Here is a 22,518-nt window from a genome sequence, read left to right on the forward strand (position 1 = left end):
GAACTCAGCCCCGGCTTCCCGTGCCGGTGGGATTGGACGGCGGCGCGCGTCCCCGGGGCGGGGCCCCGTGACGTCAGCCGTGACGGTGCGTTCCAGCCTGGCTAACGCATATGCGCGGTGGGGAACCGGGGCCGGCGTGCGTGGGGGGGGCGCGGCGCGGTCCACTCCCAGGGGGTCCAGGATTGGACGAGGAGGACGGGATGCCGTTTCATAGGCTGTCTGCTTGACAGCTGTGGTGAACGGGAGGAGACAACTCAGGGAACACACGGCGCCCAGCTGATTGTCATCACAATCAGCTGGGAGTGCCTCCACTGTGAATATATACCTTAGCCCATCCACTCTGATCTTGTGATCGGAGGAGGACGGTGCACCAGTGCTGCGCTCTTGGCTGCCATAGGTAATATACTCTGATGGATTGGGGGCATTTACTAGATTTTACTTTGGAGAACACCTTATTTCATGGTGTTCTCTATACATCTTTACTTGTCCATTTACTTTACTTTGGAGCTTACCCTCTCTCCCTGTGTCTTTTAACAATAGGTTCTTACTCTTTGGCCAGCCCATTAACTGGTACGGTGTTATATGAGCCTCTCCTCCCTTCCCTACATTACACAATGTAGGTGTCCCCCCCAGTTCCAAATTTCAGGTATGCTCCTGGCCTTTATTCTTTATACATGCAGATATACTTTTCTGGTGCTTTCTTTAGAATTTTGTTTTCTTCAGATTTCACCATATTTAGCAGTATTAGTTTTCTTATATGTTATTGGCCCTCTTTCATGATATGGTTCATACAATTCTAGGTCCGAAGATCCAGTTGGACCCCAGCCTGCGCACAGGCGCTGCGCCCTATTTGGACGCGGCGTCTCCTCAGCATTTAGGGGAAGAGCACTCCTTATACGGATCTATTCATAGCATTCTGCCCATCTACTCTTGGACTTCTAACATATGCATGCGGCCTGGGACACCACAGCAGAGCTGATTTTATGCGCTGATTGTTCGTTTTTTATTCTGCATTGGGTAAGCGTGTACTCTCTCACACTTGGGGTGTGGGGGACATACTACTTTATGCATGTATTTGACATTAACTATTTTGACACTTTTTTGTTTTTACAATATTTAATAGATGGTAACTCTCACTCGTCAAACCCTGACGAAGGACTTTCCGAAACGCGTTGGTTTAGTGAGACCCACTCCATCTTATAATATCAGTCTGGTTTTCATTTATTGTCGTGTGTGACATATACCACCTCTTGTTGTCACCTGCATTCCCGATGCAATTCTATATTTGTATTTTTATATGTGCTATGGTATACTTTGATTATTGTGTGTTATATTCCTGTTCTTGTAATAAAATATTTCTTACTATCAATATACTTTTTGTGGTAATGCCTCCAAAATCCCACCCCAGGGGAACATTTTGCTCTTGTTCATGCTTATTTGGGACAGATTCGTTTTCAGTAGCGGGTAGCCTGCTTGAAGATCATCTTCTGCTTGGAGATTGCCACCTGGTGGCTGTCAGTGCTAAATATGTATTTAAGCATTATTTTATATATATATATATATATATATATGAAAAGATAAATAAAAACGTACAAATTTAAATTGTATTTTTTTTCCTGAAAATGTACCTTACCTACTTTCTTGCAACAATGTCTCAGAAGATTCAGAAGTCTGGGCTGCACTTGCTCTCATATCAGAGCAAATTTATATCTGCGTTATACACTGTATATATAGATATATATAGATATATCTAGATATATCTATATATATATAGATATATCTAGATATATCTAGATATATCTATATATATATAGATATATATATCTATATATCTATATATATATATATAGATATATATATAACTATATATATAACTATATATATAGTTATATATATATAGATATATCTATATATATATAGATATATATATAACTATATATATAACTATATATATAGTTATATATATATATCTATATATATATAGATATATATCTATATCTATATACAGTATATAGGGCTTTTTTTTAGCGGGAACGCAGGGGAACGCAGTTCCGGCACCTCCAGCACTGAATGTAATCTATGGCAAGGTGTGCTGGAGGGTCAATTGATACTGACTGCTGGGGGATCTGTTGTCACTGTGGATCTATTTTTTGTGGGGGTCTATTGTTGCTGGGGTGGTATTTTGTTGAGGGGGGTTTATTGTTGGTGGTGGGAGGTCTGTCGTTGTGTGTGGGGGGATCTATTGTTGCTGTGGTGGGGTCTATCAAATTCCATACAATTTAGTAGCACAAAATGTTACTTGGTTCTGTACTCTCTAAAAGGAGCAGTACTGGGAGGTGGCTAGGGGGTGGAGCCAAGAGACAGTGCTCGGAGGTGGGTAGGGGGGCAGAGATGAAGGGTGTCTTATAAGGGGGGAGTTCCTGTATCTGTTCTGAGAAAAAAAGCCCTGTATATATATATATATATATTTAAATATATATATATATATATACACAGACACACACTATATTGTCAAAAGTATTGGGACATGGATTTTAATGGCATCCCAATCTTAGTCCGTAGGGTTTAATATTGAGTTGGCCCACCCTTTGTAGCTATAACAGCTTCAACTCTTCTGGGAAGGCTGTCCACAAGGTTTAGGAGTGTGTCTATGGGAATGTTTGACCATTCTTCCAGAAGCGCATTTGTGAGGTCAGGCACTGATGTTGGAAGAGAATGCCTGGCTCCCAGTCTCTGCTTTAATTCATCCCAAAGGTGTTCTATAGGGTTGAGGTCAGGACTCTGTACAGGCCAGTCAAGTTCCTCCACCCCAAACTCGCTCATCCATGTCTTTATGGACCTTGTGTATACTGGTCCAAATCATTTGGTGGAGGGGGGTATGGTGTGGGGTCGTCTTTCAGGGGTTGGGCTTGGCCCCTTAGTTGTAGTGAAGGGGGCTCTTAAGGTATCAGCATACCAAGACATTTTGGACAATTTCATGCTCCCAACTTTGTGGGAACAGTTTGGGGATGGCCCCTTCCCGTTCCAACATGACAGCGCACCAGTGCACAAACAAGGACCATAAAGACAAGGATGAGCGAGTTTGAGGTGGAGGAACTTGACTGGCCTGCACAACCTGACCTCAACCTGATAGAACACCTTTGGGATGAATTAGAGTGGAGACTGTGAGCCAGGCCTTCTCATCCAACATCAGTGCCGCACCTCACAAATGCACTTCTGGAATAATGGTGAAACATTCCCATAGACACACTCCTAAACCTTGTGGACAGCCTTCCCAGAAGAGTTGAATCTGTTATAGCTGCAAAGGGTGGGCCAACTCAATGTTAAACCCTACGGACTAAGACTGGGATGCTATTAAAGTTCATATGCGGGTAAAGGCAGGCGTCACAATAATTTTGACTATATATATATATATAAATATTGGAAAACTTGTTATCAGAAGCTGAATGACTAGGAGTTTTTGTATTTAGTAATTTTTTGGAGGTAGTTCATATTATTTTCACAGAGAAGTAGTTACCTTGTTTAGGTCATAAAGTAATCCTTTACAATTCATCTTTACAATCCCCTTTTTTAACAATATACCTCCCATAGGAAACAGTCCCTACCATGAAAGGGTTGGTTGGTTGTTTTTTATCCGGTGGCTGAAATTCCCCTGTTCTACCCTCAGTCCCCTGCTTTTGACTGGCATTTGTCATTAAATGTACAGAACCATGCAGGAAAGTATACCATTACTGATATGTTTATGGCCAGCATTAGGTGGATGCAAAGAACCTATGACCAGTTTAAATTTTAGACACAAAATGCTGATTTTCTGATCAATTGTGTTAGTTAGCTAAACAGAAAACCTTTAAAACAATCAAATCTTATATTAAGTCTTTTTATAATATTATATAGTAAAATTTAAAAAAATCTGCAATTTTTGTTATGCCATGAAATGACTTTGTAAAGCCACAAGAGGGTGATAGATAGTTGTCTTGAAACAGAAACAGATGAATTGCATAAAGCATTTTCTATGTCACTTTTTTGGGTTAATAATAAATTGGAGACCAAGCCTTCATTAAGAGAAAACATTTTCTAATAGTGTTGATGACAAGTTGAAAATTATAGAGGGATCCTGGAAGATTATCCAAATGAATCCTTAATAAAACATCTTGGGAGGGAGGAGCATCCCAATCAAGAGACAAGTATATAGGAGAACGAACATACTCTAGATCTGTTCAATTTAAAATCCTCCAGCAATCTATAAGGTGATATCTTTTAGGAAGAGCGCTACGTTTTTGTAAAGAGTAATTGTTTTGGAGAAGGAGGCAGGAGTGACCTGGAAAATTCTGTTCCCAGATTGGGGAGAATATTGGAATAAAGTCACCCATTATTTCAGGACAATTAAGGGCATTTATCTTTCAGGGGATTTTTATTTCCAAATAAAACATATTACTTAACATTTGGGGAATGAATACAGGCAATTATATAGTCCGAGCCAAATAATATTCCCTTAAACATCACCCTGAAAGGAGTGAGAGGTTACAAAAGGGAAATACTTATGAAGAAACTAGACTTCCGGTACTTTAGCTTTAGAAGAAAATAATAATGACATTGGGGATTGGAGTTGTTTCAAAGAAATGATTTGATTTTATGGGAACTCCACATTGTGTTTTTGTTTTTTTTTAACTAACTGCTTGAAAGCACTTATGAAGAGTGTTTAGGACCCTCACATTACATGGATATGATTGTAAACATCTGGCACTAAGGTTGAAGGGACAGGATCTTCAACATTATCTCCAAGTGACACAGAATAAACAAATAGTACAAGGCTGCATATATACCATAGAAAAAGTCATAGGAAGTCCTGGTTTGGCTGGTTTTGGGGCAGAAGAGGGAAAAGGGAAGTTTCAAGTCAACAACCCCTTTGGATCTGTAATTAGTTTTCCCACTGCTCAATACCCTTCTCTCTTTTGCCCCCCCCCCCCCCCCCCCCCGAGACACAAAAAAAATAGGGGGGGGGGGGCAAAAGAGAGAAGGGTATTGAGCAGTGGGAAAACTAATTACAGATCCAAAGGGGTTGTTGACTTGAAACTTCAAAGGAGTACATAACTTTCTGCATTTAAAAAGCTGGTGCATGGAAGAGTCTTAAAGGAGTTTTAAAGGCAGAAGTTTTTTTTTTTATCTGAATACATTCTATGCATTCAGATAAAAAACCTTTTGTGTGTAGCAGCCTTCCCAGCAGCACCCCCTAAGTACTTACCTGAGCCCCATCTCTCTCCAGCGATGTCCACAAATATCTGTACCGTCCAGGACACTCCTCCTGATCGGCTGAGACACAGCAGCGGCACCATTGGCTCCCGCGACTGCAAATCAAAGTCAGTCAGCCAATCAGGGGAGAGAGGGGTTGGGGCCGGGACGGGGCTCCGTCTGAATGGATACACAGAGCTCTGACTCGGCTCGGGTGCCTCCTCCTGAACCATACCAGGCCACATGCCCTCAACATAACCCGAGAGTACTAAGGGAACCAAGTTAAGTAATTGCCAGACCATTGTTCCTAATTTTTACTAACAGTCCACTAACTGGTACCAGCCGATTGGAGAAAAGCCAATGTAGCACCAATATTTAAAAAGGGCCCAAAATACATCCCTGGGAATTACAGACAAGTTAGTCTAACATCAATAGTATGTACAGTGGGGACGGAAAGTATTCAGAACCCCTTAAATTTTCCACTCTTTATTATATTGCAGCCATTTGCTAAAATCATTTAAGTTCATTTTTTTCCTCATTAATGTACACACAGCACCCCATATTGACAGAAAAACATAGAATTGTTGACATTTTTGCAGATTTATTAAAAAAGAAAAAATGAAATATCACATGGTCCTAAGTATTCAGACCCTTTTCTCAGTATTTAGTAGAAGCACCCTTTTGATCTAATACAGCCATGAGTCTTTTTGGGAAAGATGCAACAAGTTTTTCACACCTGAATTTGGGGATCCTCTGCCATTCCTCCTTACAGATCCTCTCCATTTGTCAGGTTGGATGGTAAACGTTGGTGGACAGCCATTTTTAGGTCTCTCCAGAGATGCTCAATTGGGTTTAAGTCAGGGCTCTGGCTGGGCCATTCAAGAACAGTCACGGAGTTGTTGTGAAGCCACTGTTTTTTAGCTGTGTGCTTAGGGTCATTGTCTTGTTGGAAGGTAAACCTTTGGCCCAGTCTGAGGTCCTGAGCACTTTGGAGAAGGTTTTCGTCCAGGATATTCCTGTACTTGGCCGCATTCATCTTTCCCTCAATTGCAACCAGTCGTCCTGTCCCTGCAGCTGAAAAACACCCCCACAGCATGATGCTGTCACCACCATGCTTCACTGTTGAGACTGCATTGGACAGATGATGAGCAGTGCCTGGCTTTCTCCACACATACCACTTAGAATTAAGGCCAAAAAGTTCTATCTTGGTCTCATCAGACCAGAGAATCTTATTTCTCACCATCTTGGAGTCCTTCAGGTGTTTTTTAGCAAACTTCATGCGAGCTTTCATGTGTCTTGCACTGAGGAGAGGCTTCCGTTGGGCCACTCTGCCATAAAGCCCCAACTGGTGGAGGGCTGCAGTGATGGTTGACTTTCTACAACTTTCTCCCATCTCCCAACTGCATCTCTAGAGCTCAGCCACAGTGATCTTTGGGTTCTTCTTTACCTCTCTCACCAAGGCTCTTCTCCCCCGATAGCTCAGTTTGGCTGGACGGCCAGCTCTTGGAAGGGTTCTGGTCATCCCAAACGTCTTCCATTTAAGGATTATGAATGCCACTGTGCTCTTAGGAATCTTAAGTGCAGCAGACATTTTTTTGTAACCTTGGCCAGATCTGTGCCTTGCCACAATTCTGTCTCTGAGCTCTTCAGGCAGTTCCTTTGACCTCATGATTCTCATTTGCTCTGACATGCACTGTGAGCTGTAAGGTCTTATATAGAGAGGTGTGTGGCTTTCCTAATCAAGTCCAATCAGTATAATCAAACACAGCTGGACTCAAATGAAGATGTAGAACCATCTCAAGGATGATCAGAAGAAATGGACAGCACCTGAGTTAAATATATGAGTGTCGCAGCAAAGGGTCTGAATAATTAGGACCATGTGATATTTCAGTTTTTCTTTTTTAATAAATCTGCAAAAATGTCAACAATTCTGTGTTTTTCTGTCAATATGGCTTGTTGTGTGTGCATTAATGAGGAAAAAAATTGAACGTAAATGATTTTAGCAAATGGCTACAATATAAAAGAAAAGAGTGAAAAATGTAAGGGGGTCTGAATACTTTCGGTCCCCACTGTAAACTCTTGGAGGGAATGATAAGGGACTATATACAAGATTTTAGTAATGAGAATGGTATCATTAGCAGTAATCAGCATGGATTCATGAAGAATTCTTCTTGCCAAACCATTCTATTAACCTTCTGTAGCAGTGTAGTTGCCACTAGTAACAGACAATCCACCAATTCACCCTGCTGCCAGACTTCATACATCACTTGCAGAGACAATGAACAGTCTTTTGCTGGTTTTGTTTATTTTGGGGGTACAACTTGGTTGAGGAAAAGGGTATATGGGATGCCCATAGGATAGTTTAAATGCCATCATATTTTAGAGAATATACACACTAGCACATATTTAGAGCCAGAAGGTATAATGTGCATCTGTAAAAGTTATGTTTCTCCTCCTGCAAGCAAACAGAATATTGGAATGCATTAAAAAGGGGATTAACTTCAGAGATAAAACGATAATTCTCTCGCTCTACAAGACTCTGGTCCAGCTGCACCTAGAGTATGCTGTCGAGTTCTGGGCACCAGTCCTCAAGAAGGATGTACTGGAAATGGAGCGAGTATAAAGTAGGGCAACAAAGCTAATAAAGTGTCTGGAGGATATTAGTTATGAAGAAATTTTTTCTTATGGTCATGTGAGGTCTCAGTTTGGATCCTTTTCATATATATGTCTTTATACGCTTGAATAAAGCCCTGAAGAAGGGCATTTAGCCAGAAACGTTGGGTCAAGCCAGAGAGTCTCAACATATATTTGCTTTTACCAACTTATTACAGATTTGTATATTCATATGACCTTTTTATATCTTTATTCTGTGATTGTTATTCTTGAATATGTAAAAAAGTTGAATATTTTTATACTTTGAGGTTCACAGTCACTTTTTCAAAGTCCCACCTCTTTAGGGGGTTTCTTTTGTGTTATCTAGTTATGAGGAAAGGTTGCGAGCACTGAACTTGTCCTCTCTGGAGAAGAGACGCTTGAGAGGGGATATGAATTCAATTTACAAATACCGTACTGGTGACCCCACAATAGGGATAAAACTTTTTCACAGAAGAGAGTTTAACAAGACTCGTGGCCACTCATTAAAATTAGGAGAAAAGAGGTTTAACCTTAAACTACGTAGAGGGTTCTTTACTGTAAGAGTGGCAAGGATGTGGAATTCCCTTCCACAGGCGGTGGTCTCAGCGGGGAGTATTGATAGCTTCAAGAAACTATTAGATAAGCACCTGAATGACCGCAACATATAGGGATATATAATGTAATACTGACACATAATCACATACATAGGTTGGGCTTGATGGACTTGTGTCTTTTTTCGACCTCACCTACTATGCAACTGTGTAACAGCGGAGAGTCCCTGCTGTCAGAATGCAATGGGGTTGATTTACTAAAGGCAAATCCACTGTGCACTACACTTGGAAGTGCAATTACTGTAGATCTGAGGGGAAGATCTGAAATGAGGGGAAGTGCTGCTGATTTCTATCAACCAATCACGTGCAAGAAAAAATGCTGTTTTTTTATTGTCCTTGCATGTCCCCCGCAGATCTACAGAAACTGCACTTTCAAATGCACTTGCAATGCACTTCCTTTGGGTTTTCCTTTAGTAAATAACCCCAATGTCTCTGTAGAGAGAATTCCTCTATCCACCTAGATTATGTGAATAGGGTAATCTGTTCGATCCATCTATAGCCAGCCTTAATTTTAAGATGCCAATTTTCCAAGGCTGAGAGATCCTCTCCAATACTTATACTGGGAGAGAATATTGCCATCAAAGAACACAGAAAAGAAATGTGAATGTTTCAAATCAACTGTATGCAAACACGGTCGTGGGGGCAACACTCTGTATGGGGCTTACATATTACTTTCTGTATGGAGGTCCTAACTTTATATGCACAGTATCATATTGCCTATTGCACTGGCTGAGGAGGTCTGCTATAAAACAGAGAATGGGGGGGGGGGGGATGTCAGGAGTGGTAGTTGGATTCTGTGCAACCTTTATTGCTGCCTATTTGGGGATTGTTTTTGTATTTTTCTATTGTTGTACCTGTGTTGTTTACTTCTAAAAACTTTATAAAATAAAAGCGTATATATATTATATATATACTGTGTATATATTAAAAGTAAAAAAGATCAACTCTAAGCATGTAGGTGCTTTACACGATAACTCAGATTTGGCGACTGGAGACAAAGAGAAGGCAAATGTATTAAATTAATAAATAAATTAAAGCGGAGCTCCACCCAAAATGGAACTTCCTCTATAAGTGCAGGTGACCCCCTGACATGCCACATTTGGCATGTCATTTTTTTTTGGAGGGGGCGGATACCCTCTTTTTAGAGAGATCCAGCTCCCACTTCCTCCCAGGGCACCGCGGCGCCGGAAGGAAGTTCACCTCTCCCCCTCCCTCTCGACAATCATCTGGGACACGTCACAGGTCCCAGATGATTGCCCGGCCAGTCACGGCTCACGCATGCGAAATTGATCCAAATTGATATGTTCCAGAAACATCCAGGTGTCCTCAAATAATTGAGCACCGTTATTTTGAAGCCAGGGTTTCTAATTTTTAGAAACTTAAATAATGACTAGCTCTGTACCACCTGAGTGGCACAAAGCCAATGTGGTGCCTTTATTTTATTTTTTTTAACAGAAGTGGTGCTTATATTTAAAGAGGGATCAAAGTCTTTACCAAGTAACTACAGACCAGTTAATTTTACTTCTATAGTTAGGAAGATGCTCGATATTTTGATAAAAAGCCACACAGTGGCATTTCTGCTAGAAAACAACATTATAAGCAATAGTCAGCATGCATTCATGAAGACCAAAGTTGTCAAAAAAATCTAATTTTTTGTTTGTTTTTTGTACATCACGGGACACAGAGTGTCACACACCACAGTAATAACTGTATGGGTTATACACCACCTTCAGGTGATGGACACTGGCATAATTACAGACAGGAAGTCCCCCTACCTATATAACCCCTCCCACACAGGAAGTACCTCAGTTTTTTCGCCAGTGTCTAAGGTGTTGGTCACGGTAGGCTAGGGGGAAGAAGGGGGGGAATCCAGACTGGGATCACCCAGATAAGCATTTTATTCCTCCTAAAAGATTCTCTCAGATTTATCCTACGGAGGAGAAATTTACTAAAGAATGGAGTTTGCCAGCAGTAGATGCGGCTATTTCTTCTCTGAATAAGAGTCTTACTTGTCCAGTAGACAATGTTCAGATTTTTAAGGATCCAGCAGATGAGAGACTGGAGACACTGCTTAAAGCCTCATTTTCCATGGCTAGTGCAGTTGTACAGCCTGCAGTAGCGGCAATCAGCGTCTGTCAATCTCTTAATTTACAAAGTAAAACAAGTCATCAAAAGGGAAGAGGTCCCAGATTTGGCAGAATTGCCCAGGGCCTTTTGTTTTGCAGTTGACGCTATTAAAGATTCTATTCATCAGGCATCTCACCTTGCCCTTCGATTAGTTCATATGCACAGGGTTTTGTGGCTTAAGCATTGGTCAGCAGAGTTGCCTTGCAAGAAGCTGCTGACTGTTTTTTCCTTTCATGGGGAACGATTATTTGGGGATGACCTGGATAAATATATCCAGAAGATATCTGGTGGAAAAAGTATCCTTCTTCCAGTAAAAAGGAAGAGTAAGCGTTTCTCTTTCAAACGTTCTGCCTCTCCATCGCCAGGGGTAATGGCCTCCAGACAGTTACGATGGCCTCCGCCGTCAACTCCAAGAGGAAGGCCTCAGAACCAAATGTAGGGCCAGAAAAAGCTCTGGGGGCAGAAGTCTACAAAGCAGAGTCCCAAGGTCTCCTTATGAAGGGGCGCCCCCTGCTCGATCGAGTGGGGGGGAGGCTCCGGCAGTTTTCAGGAGTCTGGCGGGAGGAAATCCAGGACAAATGGGACAGAGCTATCTTCTATAGGGTCTGGAAGGACTACATCTCCTGGTGCGAGAGTAGGGGGTTGGCATCCTCCCAAGTATGTCATAAGTAGAATTCTATCCTTCCTGCAATCAGGAGTAGAGATGAAACTAGCCACAAGTACTATCAAGGGTCAAGTCTCGGCTTTGTCAGTTTTTTTCCAAAAACCTCCTGCTTCTCTTTACTTAATTCGGGCCTTTATACAGGGAGTATCGCATATAAATCCTACGGTCAGATCACCTCTGTGTCCATGGGATTTGAACCCGGTCTTGTCAGTCCTTCAGGAACCTCCTTTTGAACCGATATGTGATACTCCATTGGTCCTTGTGACAAAGAAATTGGTATTTTTAGTGGCAACCTCTGCAAGGAGAGTTTCTGAGTTAGCAGCCTTCTCTTGTAAAGAGTCATACTTGATCATTCATAAAGATAAGGTGGTCTTACGTCCTCGCCCATCCTTCTTACCTAAGGTAGTATCCAGTTTTCATGTAAACCAGGATATTTCTCTACCTTCGTTTTTTCCAGAACCATGTACTGCAGAGGAAAATTTACTACACTCCCTTGACGTAATAAGAGCGGTTAAATTCTATCCGGAAGCAACAGCTCAGATACGAAAAACTGACGCTTTGTTTGTGTTTCCTGGGCAGTTCATCACCACGCCTCCATGGCTCAGGTTTGCAAGGCCACAACATGGTCATCAGTACATACATTCACCAAATTCTACCAGGTGGATGTAAGTCAACAAGAGGATGCCGCCTTCGGGCGTAGTGTTCTGCAGGCAGCAGTGTAGGTCCTCACGTCTGACGGTGGTCTGCATTGTTTTTTGCGTCTCCCTCCCCTCAGATGGCATTGCTTTGGGACATCCCATACAGTTATTACTGTGGTGCTCTGTGTCCTGTGATGTACAAAAAAGAAAATAGGATTTTTATAACAGCTTACCTGTAAAATCCTTTTCTTGAAGTACATCATGGGACACAGAGGTCCCTCCCCTCTTTTTTGGGATATGTATATATTGCTTTGCTACAAAAACTGAGGTACTCCCTGTGTGGGAGGGGTTATATAGGGAGGGGGACTTCCTGTCTGTAATTATGCCAATGTCCATCACCTGAAGGTGGTGTATAACCCATACAGTTATTACTGTGGTGCTCTGTGTCCCGTGATGTACTTCCAAGAAAAGGATTTTACAGGTAAGCTGTTATAAAAATCCAATTTTTCTGAGTAAGTAAGCAAAACTTAGAGAAAGGAGTGGCTGTGGATATAGTGTACTTGGACTTAGTAAAAACATTTGACACAGTTGTCCACACACAGCTACTGTGTAAGTTAAAGACTATAGGTTTGAAAATTAAGCTTGTAAATTCATTGAAAACTGGCAAAAAGATTGTATTTAGAGTAATATAATTACATAGGCGCAGCGCTCCCCTTAAAAACAAATGCGTAGGTGTCTCTTCATCTAATCCAAACAATCTCTAATAAACTCTTGCTTTATCACAAATGCTCTATGCATATATGTACATCCTGTACAATACATTCCTTTGTACTCCAACTCTCCAATTTGTGGTCGAGAATCAAAAAAATGTATAAATAAATGAGTCCAATTACTAAAAATGTGGTTGTGATTTTAGTCTCTTTCTTTCCAAGTAAAAGAAACCGCCACATCTGGTCCCAAACCATCTTCACCCGTGTGATAACAGTTGCACGGTCGTCTTTAAGGCAGGGCAAAAGGGGTAACTGCCCTGGGCCCCATCATTGTTGTGGGGCCCAAAGCAGCTGCCTCATACTTGCCAACTATCCTAGTTTAAATTCCCTTGTCCCTTGAAATTTTAGTCCCGTGCTGTGTCCCATTATCTCAGTGTGAAGTTCTGTTACTGATGCTGCCCAGCTCTGCCCTATTGCCCTGATGACTCACCTGCAGACCCTGTGTTTACATGTAAATAACCTGCATTAATGTGAAAATAGCTGCAGATGGCTGCATTGATATGTAAATAGAGGCGGCATTCATATGTATGTAGCAAGGGCCCTGACCCCTAGAGGCCTAATGGTGACCTCCAGAGTCAGGGAGAGCCGACATCCTTCTCTGTGGAGTGGGTTACAAGGTATAGTGGGTGTAATGCAAGATAGAATGATTAGGCGCCAGTCACTTTTTGAATGCGAACAAAAGAGATTTATTGCCTCTTAACAAGAACTGGGGAGAGAGGGTTAGGGTCCGAACACCCTTAGGCAGTTGCAATAGCAATTGGCAGACTCTGAGACAAAATAGGCAGACAGCTATACAGGTTGAGGGCCTTTAAGCTGGTTGCAGCATTGTATTTGTAGAACTGCTGTCTCCTTTGGCAACTGAACTTGTAGGTTGGCTTCAACACAGATCTGTACATGTACCAGACTTGGTATCCCCGTTGTGCAGGACCTGGCCTCCATCTCACAGCCTCCTGATTTAGCTTTTTTGTCACTGAGCTCACAGACTTCTCACCAGACCTTCAGATCCCAGCCGCCCCCTGGGACCCCTGAGGTCTTCCACAGCTAACCCGCTGTACACTCCAAGCATTACCCACGCTACCTGCTGGGTCCCTGGTTTGGCTCTCAGTTAACCCGCTGAATCCTCTTCAAGTGTCACCCACGCTCACCCGCTGTGTCCCTGACTTGAACGCTGAAGCTTTCCCAACTTGTTTACTGTCCCCAGCTAGTGAAAATGGCTGCTCTGGTCCTTCTTCATACTTCACAAACCTGGCCTCCCATAACAGGAGTAGTTATCCCTTACTGGCGACAGTGTCCCCTTTATCTCTGACCTCTGGTTCTCACTTGCCTCTGGTAACAGTAGTGGTCTTCCAATGTGGCAACTGCTTCTCCTTCACCTCTGGCAACACTCGGTTCACCTTCCGGCTGAACCTCTGCAATGATCAGGCTCCCCTCAGGCTGAGCCTCTACACACGTGGCTAGGCCTCAGGCTTAGGCCTAACTAAGCTGCTGCTTCACATACAGCCCCCAGGCTTCAGCCTGGGGCTAAAAGAACACTGATCACCTGACTCATTCCCCTTAAATAGACTCTCCCAGCATGCTTAGCCACACATATGATTGGCTGAGAAATTATGTCTATTCACAACCTGAATTCACTGTGGTTTTGTCATTCTAATGCCAAAGGCACCAGATTCAGACTTAAAGGGGTTGTAAATCCTTGTGTTTTTTCACCTTAATGCATCCTATGCATTAAGGTGAAAAAACTTCTGGCAGTGACCAGCCCCCGCGTTTTACTTACCTGAGCCCCGTAATTCCCTCGGCAGAGACGTGCTCTCCCTCTCTGCACGGGTCCCAGCTCTTGAGTGGATAGATTGATAGCAGTGCAGCCATTGGCTCCCGCTGCTGTCAATCAAATCCAATGAAGCGGGCTCCGGGGGGCAGGGTCGAGTCTGACACTCATGTTTGTGGACGCAAATACAGGACTAGGGGGCGCGCCCGCATCGTCAAACCCCCCCCCCCGGGAGAGTGCTTCTCCTAGGGGGTTATCTGATGCGAGGAGGAGCCGCGAGAGCCACCAAGGAACCCTAGAAGAGGATGATCGGGCCACTCTGTGCAAAATGAGCTGCACAGTGGAGGTAAGTATGATATGTTTGTTATTTAAAAAAATAAAACACAAAGGTTTACAATCACTTTAAGGCAAAAAAGTCAGAGGATACAACTACCAATTAGCCAGGCTAATCACCGCCTAGCATAACTAAATTTGTTAGCAACCCTGCCTAATACCAGGGTGCTACATGTATATCATGCCCCCTGAGGTCATATCCACCATCACTTCTGCTGAATGCTGCCTCCTGGGGGGGAGGGGGGGGGGGGGTAAAGGGGCATGCTTGAAAATCCGGCCTACAACTGTGCTCATTAGGCCTACCATCAGCCTGTTCTGCAAAGGTAAGCAAATTGGAGTTGGAACCCTTTTTCAAAATAACATGGTGCCACAGCACCCTGAATTTTGGTGCATGTGAATACGCACATCTCAGCAGATGCGTGAGGTTGTCATTAACAATTAATGGCACTGCTGTGTATCTGCTAAAAGGCAGCGTGTTTTTGTGGTGTCAGGAAAGCGATTTTGCATGCATTCCCAACACACACAAATGTGAACGCAGGCTAAATGTCTCAGTTACATTGGTGGTCAGTGTAAGTCTTCTCATTACATTGGGGCTTTGTGTACCATCCTTTCATTCACACTAGTGGCCAGTGTGAAGGTCCCCCTTACATTGGTGCTCAGTGTAAATTTTTCCTTACATTGGTGGTTACTGTGAATGCTCTTATTACATTAGTGGTCAGTGTAAATCCCCATTACATAAGTGGTCAGTGTAAATCTCAATTACATTGGTGGCCAGTGTAGAAACTCCTCTTTTTATTGGTAATCAGTAAAAAAAAATCCAAACTTGTGGTCAGTTTTAAATCCTCCCTTACATTTGTGGTTCATTTAGAAGCGCCCTTTAAATTGGTGGATGAGTGTAAATCCCCATTACATTAGTAGCCAGTGTAGAAATCCCCTTTATGGGTTGTTGATGTAAAATCCCCCATTGCATTGGTGATCAGTGTACATTTCCCTTTACATTGGTGTTAAGTGCATGATTGCCCTTACACCGGTGGTTAGTGTAAATCCCCCTTTACATTGGTGGTCAGTGTAAATCCCCCCCCCCCCCCAACATTGGTGGTCAGTGTAGAAGTGTCACCTTACATAGAGGTCATTGCATATTTCCCCTTACACTGGATGTTGGTGTAAATGCTCCTATTGCATTGGTGTCAGTGTAGAAATCCCTCTTTTTTAAAATTATTATTATATATGATTTATATAGCATCAACAGTTTGCACAGCACTTTACAACATGAGTGCAGACAGTACAGTTACAATACAATATATGAGGAATTAGAGAGCCCTGCTCGTTAGAGCTTATATTGGTGGTTGGTGTAAAATCCCCCGTTACATGGTGGCTAAAAAACAGATCAGTTAGCATCAGTTAACATCAGTTTTTCATCAGTTCTTTACATCCACTTAACCACTTGAGTCAAATTTTTGGTTTACATTACTCATGCATTATATTTAAAGGTATTTTACATTTTTATTGTTTCACTTTAGGCATCATTAAAATCACTGCTCATTTAAAAATATTATTTTTTAAAAGTTTTTTTTTTGCATTGATACATGTCCCCCAGGGCAATACCCGGGCCCCCATACCCTTTTTATAGCCAATAATAGCCTTCAAAATGGGTTTTCGAGTTCTGGTCCTACAGACTTTAATAGGGTTCTGGTCAGAACTTTTTCCCTGTTCTGGAGTTCTGGTGTAGAACAGAACCCGGGGGTGTTATGCCTATCACTACTCCTCTCCCATTCTCTTGATGGGTTCCTGAGCAGCTCCGCCCACCTGCGTGATAATGTCAAAAAGTACCACCCTGCTTTATGCAATACATATTAGGAAAGACTTCCTCAGAAATAAAAACTTAGACAAAGGAGTGGCTGTGGATATAGTATATTCGGACTTTGCAAAAGTGTCTGACACAGTTCTAAAGCTAAAATGTTCTTTACCTGAATGCTTCGTCTGCATTAACCCTTTGGTGCTGGCATCTCCTGGACCTTTTAGGGGTTTTAGATGCTGGGAGGTGGGGTTTATGGTCATAAGACCACCGTGATTGGCTGACACGGTGGTCACATGACCTGAAAGCTCCGATCGCATGCAGCATTTGGGAGCTTACTGTTACCCACCGGTAACTGTGCCAGGAGCACGAACAGTACACGCTCTCGGCACAGTGGTTTTTGCAATATTGCATATAAATATGCGGCTGCTTGATGCCAAGATCCACCCGCCGAGAGGCCTCATATTTGCGTGCTGTCAGCGTCAAGAGATTAAGGTAAAAAAACTTTTACAGCTTGACGCCCTCCCTAACCTTCCTAAATACTTACTTGAGTCTCTCAATCCATCCAGCGCTGGACATGGCTGGATCGCTATCCTCCTTTCTTCCTCTTCACACAGGGAGTGCCTGTAGAGCCAACGTCACTCGCAGGGGGCTCCAGAAGAGGAGGATCGGGCCGCTTTGTTCAATACTATTTCATAGAGTGAGTGAATATGACATGTTTATTATTTTAATTTAAAAAAATTCCTATAGTAACATTTTAAAGTGATTGTAAACCCTCCCTAGTGACTTTTAACTATAGGTAAGCCTAGAATAAGGCTTACCTATAGTTAGTGGAAATATTTAACTTGTAGTGTGCCAATGATTTAATCAGCGCTGTGAAGAAACAGGCTTCCGTGCCGTTTCTTCCCCCAGCGTGTGCCGTTACTGATGGCTCCCGCACGCATGCTCGGGAGTGACATCACGTGGCTCCGGCCAATCACAGAGCCAGAGTCCGCAGCCCCCGGAAGGAAGAGGGGCGAAGATGGACACAGTCTGCACAAGGGACAGGGATGGATTCGTTTGCAGGTAAGTGTCACATAATGGGCCAGTATGCGATGCATACTAGCCCATCATGCTTTTAATTTGCAGGCTTTGCAGGGAGCAAAAGAAGAAGTAAAACCCATCAGGGTTTACTTCCTCTTTAAAGTCTATAGGCTTAGACAATTCGGGTAGAAATGGGTAGAAAACTGGCTTATTAGAGGGTAGTGATTCTAAATGGTCTAAGGTTATTAGTGATGTACAGTACCCAAGGTTGTGTTGAGACCGTCACTTTTTAACATATCACTGATATAGGGTTTGGAAATTAAAAGTACCATTTCTGTGTTTGCAGATGTCACCATGCTAATGTTCTTACAACCGTAATTCAATATATGACGAGCAAATATATGGCAAATACAGTTTAACGTTGATAAAAGTATTTTGCACTCGGGAAGCTAAAAGCATCCATGCATCATACATTCTAGGAGAAGAACAATGGTTGAGGCGTATCTTGGTGTCCTAGTAGATCACGTTAATGGCATTACAAAGAACAAGGAGGCACTGTTTATGTCTGGAGGAAAAGAGATTTAACAACCATATATGGGAAGGCTTCTTCACAGTAGGAGCTGTGAAATTGTGAAGTAGACTCCCTTAAGAACCATCTCAGTAGATTGTTTTAAAAAAGATCTGGCAGCATTCCTAAATTCACAAAATATAACTGGATCCTAACATTTATAGGTAACAACACCAGAGATTGTTGATTCAAGGAATATTCAATTGCTTTTGGTGCATCAGGAAAGATTTTTTCCCCCCGCTGGAGCAAATTGGACCATGTTTTATAGGTTTTTTTTTATCTATTGTGAGTATATGGTTTTCTAGAAGGAGATTTCCCATTTTTTCTATTATTCAGTTTTTCTATTGGTTGAAGTAGATTAACTTGTGTCTTTTTCAACCTGATTAACTATGTAACTATGTAGTCCCCGTTCATTTACAGTGGAGATGCACCACTATTACCTTGCAAGTACTCTGATCAGTTCTAAAATGTATTATTTTCATCCTGACATACTTAAAGGGGTATTTAACCCAAAAGCAAGCATTTATTATATTGCAACGTATTAATTCTTAGATGTGGTGGTTGGATTGATTTTCTTTTTTAGGCTTTCATTCTTTTATTTTCACCTGGTGATCCTGCCAGTACGTTTGTTTTTCTATGGAACTAACTGTCCTGCAGATGTAGCAGTTAGAGGATTGAGACAAACCATATAAAACTGACAGGGGTTCTTAAGGAACAAAGCTGTTGCTGTAAGTGCTTAAAAAGTGTTATCTAGAGTTTGGTTTTACTTTGTTTATTGTATCCAAATCAATTTTAGATTTTTGGTTTTGGGTGTAATACCACTTCAAATACAACCTGAGAAATTGCAGAGCTGTCTTTTCAGACTTCCCACCAAAAAAGTTAGCTCACTAGCTTCTTCTGGTTATAAATGTTTCTGGGTCACTGATATGGAGCAATCATGCAGCAAGTGAAGTTACTGACTCAGAAAATATTAAACCCCATTAGGATCAGCACGGTAAACAGTCATTGGCCTGACATCAGCAGGTGATATATATATATATATATATATATATATATATACACACAGTGCCTTGAAAAAATATTAATTCATTGAAATTTTCTACATTTTGTCATGTTACAGCCAAAAACGTAAATTAATTTTATTGGGATTTTTTTTGATAGACCAACACAAAGTGGCACAAAACTCTGAAGTGAAAGGAAAATGATAAATGGTTTTCAACATTTTTTACAAATAAATATGTGAAAAGTGTGGCGTGCGTTTGTATTCAGCCCCCCTGAGTCAATACTTTGTAGAACCACCTTTTTGGGTATGTCTCTACCAGCTTTGCACATCTAAAGAGGGACATTTTTGCCCATTCTTCTTTGCAAAATAGCTCAAGCTCTGTCAGATTGGATGGAGAGCGTCTGTAAACAGCAATTTTCAAGTCTTGCCACAGATTCTTATTTGGATTTTGGTCTGGACTTTGACTGGGCCATTCTAACACATGAATATGCTTTGATCTAAACCATTCCATTGTAACTTTCTCCCTGACCTGTCCTTGGCCTTCATGATGCTGTTTGTTCACTAAGGTTCTCTAACAAACCTTTGAGGGCTTCACGGAACAGCTGTATTTATACTAAGATTACATTACACACAGATGGACTCTGTTTACTAATTAGGTGACTTCTTAAGGCAATTGGTTCCACTATATTTTAGTTAGGGGTATAAGATTTAAGGGGGCTAAATACAAATGCACGCCACACTTTTCAGATATTTATTTATAAAAGAATTTATAAAATAATTTGAAAACCATTTATCATTTATCATTTTCCTTCCACCTTACAATTATGTGCCACTTTGTGTTGGTCTATCACACAAAATCCTAATAAAATACATTTATGGTTTGGGTTGTAACATGACAAAAATGTGGAAAATTTCAAGGGGTATGAATACTTTTTCAAGGCACTGTATATAAAGTCAGAGGCAACTAAGATGCTAGCACTTACAGCAATGGCAGCTTACATATGTCTCTCACTATAGATGATCTTTTCTATTGTCACTGGCCATATTTGGAGAATGATGTCACCACTATGCCTTATATTGCTGATGACAGCTTGGGCAGCTGTCATTCAGCTAGTGGTACTGTTGGGATTGGTCGCATGCATTGGGTCGGCAGGATTTTTTTGGGTGTCTATATTTCTATGTTACATTTTTTTGGTGAATGAGCAGGAGTACTATAGCACTATGTACCCCTACCTTTATTTTTAAAGGAGCATTGGGATCCCCATAAGCCCCCTACCCACAGACCCCAACAACCACTGGGTTTGGGGGAAAGAAGCCCTTGTCCTCATCAACAAGGTACCCCCCCATGTTGAGGGTATGTGGTCTGGTATGGTCCAGGAGGGGGAACTGCATGCTCCCCCCCCCCTCCTCTTTCCTGCATGTTAGGGATGCCTCACTCCTTTTTTTCTTTTTTTTTATTGGGCGAGGTATCCTCTTGAAATCCAAACCAGACTCAAAGGGTATGGTATGTGTTTTGGTGTTTTGGGGAACTATAAACAATTTTCTTCATTCTTGCTGTAGGATGTGTTACAGCAAAACATAATGAGTATAAATTGCTGGCAAATGGCAAAAAAAGAAAAACACACAGCATGCACACCCTTCCAGGTCCACAAACATATGTGGCAAACCTTTGGAGAAGTCTGTATGCTGTTTTTTTTTGTTTTTTTTTTAGAACTCAGCAATGAAATATAATTTTCTGGCAATTTCGAACACTTTTTGTAAAGGTAGAAATTTTGTAAATGTCAGTGCTGCTGCATTACATTTTGTACATCACGCAGATGAGCCCTTTCACAGACAGTATTAACACACCCCAGCATGTTATTTAAAGGAATTGGGGATTTTTAATGTTTCATTTTAACCATTTAAAAATCACTGCTCCTGGCTGAAATGAAATGAAAATATTTTGCAATGGTACATGTTCCCCAACCTGGTAATCCATTCCATTCTCTGCCTCTCGACCATTAATGGCTTCTTGCTTCCTTGAGGTCCCATATGCCAACAGACTTTTCCTCAGGAAATGTCCATCAGAGTTCTGCATAGTGAAACCCTTGAGTAACGAAACGTCCCACACATCACTTGAGTGCTTTCGTCATATACCGCTTCCTCCAGTCCGAATACAGGGGGTCCCCGGGTTACAAACAAGTTAGGGACTATAGGTTTGTTCTTAAGTCGAATCTGTTTGTAAGTCGGAACAGGTACATTTTTTAAGTGTAGCTCCAGCCAAAAAAACTATTTTTAAGCTTTTTGGATAGCATAGGGAAGGGTTAACACCCCTGTGACATTTGTTTTGCTGTCTGTGCCCCTGTTCAGAAGATTTCACCTCACTTTCTGTCCCAATGACAATTGGATTTTGAAAATTTTGGGTTGTTGTGGAAACAAGCCTTGGTGATAAAGCATCAGTGGAGGTACCTTTTCCCCAAAATAGCTCTTACAGGAGAGAATTTCCCTTCCTAGGGGTAGATTTCCTCTCACTTCCTGTTGTCTGCCTCCGTTTGTAAGTAGGAGTCGTTTGTAAGTCAGATGTTTGTAACTAGAGGACCCCCTGTATAGATATCAGATATTCCAACCGCTGACAACCAATAACTAGGCAGTATTCATTTTGGCTGCTCAACATGAACTGTTTATTTAAACATAGACACACAGAGATATTCAAACTTCTCATCAGCAGACTGTCCAATCAGCAGGGAGAGATGTTGGAGGAATTCCCCCCTCCCTCCTCACAGCACATCCCATAATACTTTAAGGCAGACGGACACAATAGAACAATGGGATACAGCCACACCTAACACATAGCAACCCCCACCCCACCTCAAACCATCTAGCAATGGTCTCTGATGAACAGTGAACTTTATCTTCATATATTCTTGAGGTCAGACTGGGGTTGTCAGTCACCCTGTGCCCCTAATAGACACAGGGTAGCTTACACATAGGAGGGGCTGGGGGAGCTGGACAAGGAGCTTCCAGCGCTCTCCAAGGTAACCTGGGTTCCCCAAGCCCCCCGCCCAAAGTGACTCCCGTCACGCCTTGTCTTGGTGCTGCCATAGGTAGCCTCTTCCATTATTTTGGGCCTAGCATGGCTGCAGTGGCATTCCCCAAACTTTAAAGGAGAACTTTTTTTCCTGTGGGTCACAGGAGTGTACACTCCTGTAATTTGTATTAAGATTAGTATAGCGGGCTAAAGTCTGCTGCCAGCTGATGTCACTCTGAACATGTCACTCACTTGTTCCATTTAATGTCGGGATCCATCCAGATGCCTAAACAGCAGCTGGCTAAGCCTCTCAGTGTACTGCTGAGAGCCTGAGCCAGCCGCTCCTTTCCC

This window comes from Aquarana catesbeiana, linkage group LG13 (assembly GCF_042186555.1).
Source record: "Aquarana catesbeiana isolate 2022-GZ linkage group LG13, ASM4218655v1, whole genome shotgun sequence".
Lineage (NCBI taxonomy): Eukaryota > Metazoa > Chordata > Amphibia > Anura > Ranidae > Aquarana > Aquarana catesbeiana.